Genomic DNA, 1,568 nt, shown 5'->3' on the forward strand with positions numbered 1-1,568 from the left:
AACACCCTTTATCGACCCGAGCGCCTCTCGGATTATCGAGACGACGTGTGCAGGCGATTGAGGAGGAGGATAGAGTTACAGTTCAAGGAGTTGACGAATGGAGAACCTCAACCCCCAGGCCGATGATGATCAAAGGACCATGTACGAGTTTGCTCGACCCTCTTTAGATGGGATGAAAACGAGTATAGTCAGACCTGCTGTAGCGGCCAACAATTTTGAGATAAAGGCCAATGTTATCCAGATGATCCAGCAAAGTGTGCAGTTTGGAGGATTGCCCAGCGAGGATCCCAAATGGACATATCTCCAACTTTTTAGAGATTTGTGACACATTCAAGATAAATGGAACAACCGATGATGCCATTCTACCGAGATTGTTTCCATTTTCCTTGAGGGACAGAGCAAAGAGATGGTCGCAATCTCTTCCACAATGACGATCACTACTTGGAAGGCGCTAATGAAAAATTTCTATACAAGTATTTTCCTCCGCTAAAACTCGCAAAACTTAGAAATGACATATCTTCTTTTATGCAGTTTGATGATGAAAGCATGTACGATGCATGGGAGAGGTTTAGGATCTTTTGAGATGCTGCCCACATCACGGATTGCCAGTGTGGATGCAAGTTCAGACCTTCTACAGCGGGTTGAACCTTGCAATGAGGCAGATGGTGGATGCTGCAGCAGGTGGGGCGCTAAATAGTAAGACGCCCGAGAACGATAGAGGAAATGGCCATGAACAACTATCGTTGGCAATCCTCTAGGAGCCGACCAGGAAGACAGGGAGTGGTCAACCAAGTGGACTCTACAGCAGCCTTGGCAGCTCAAGTGGAGCTTCTAGCCAAGAAGATCGACCAACTCCAGATGCCGGTTCATGCAGCGAACGTTGGCTGCGAGTTTTATAGTGGCCCGCATTACAGTGCGAACTGTACCGCGGGAGGTATGTTTGCTTCATCTTCTGATGTTGAGCAGGTTGACTATATGGGGAATGCCCCAAGGCAGCATAACGATCCTTACAGCAATACATACAACTCTGGGTGGTGCAATCATCCCAACTTCAGTTGGAGGAACAATAACGCTCAGGGTCCACCTGATTCTCAAAGACTTCATCAGCAGCCGCAACAACATTCAGCTGGGCCTGCACAAGCTCCTCCTCTACTAGAAAAGAAGTCAAATTTAGAGGAGCTTATGATGAAGTTTGTGACGTCTACGGAGATGAGGTTCTAGCAAACTGATAGTGCACTTAGGAACCAACAGGCCTCGATTCGGAACTTGGAGACCCAGATTGGCCAAATCTCTAAGATGTTGTCTGAGAGGCAGCAAGGAGCGCTCCCGAGCACCACTAAGTCTAATCCGAGGGAGCACGTGAATGCCATCACTTTGCATTCAGGTAAGTTAGTTTCAGCTCCTTCTAAGCCTATTTTTGATGACGCCACTATCAATGTGCAGGTTGAGGCGAGCAGTAAGGTTAGGGAACCTGAGGGACAAAAGGTGAAATCAATTCCAGTCGAAGAATATCAACCTAAGATTCCTTATCCTATTAGAACTAAACAAGCAGAGCCGAAAGAGCAGTT

The 1,568-nt window shown here is 47.1% G+C and overlaps 1 non-coding gene across 1 annotated transcript; it reads right to left on the reverse strand.

The window, feature by feature from the left end:
* Nucleotides 1–498: 498 nt before the first annotated feature.
* On the reverse strand, nucleotides 499–604 carry LOC112533980. The gene has a single exon (XR_003078303.1). It is a non-coding gene; the product is annotated as a small nucleolar RNA R71 (small nucleolar RNA).
* Nucleotides 605–1,568: the final 964 nt, after the last annotated feature.

Source organism: Ricinus communis, chromosome 4, assembly GCF_019578655.1.
Source record: "Ricinus communis isolate WT05 ecotype wild-type chromosome 4, ASM1957865v1, whole genome shotgun sequence".
Lineage (NCBI taxonomy): Eukaryota > Viridiplantae > Streptophyta > Magnoliopsida > Malpighiales > Euphorbiaceae > Ricinus > Ricinus communis.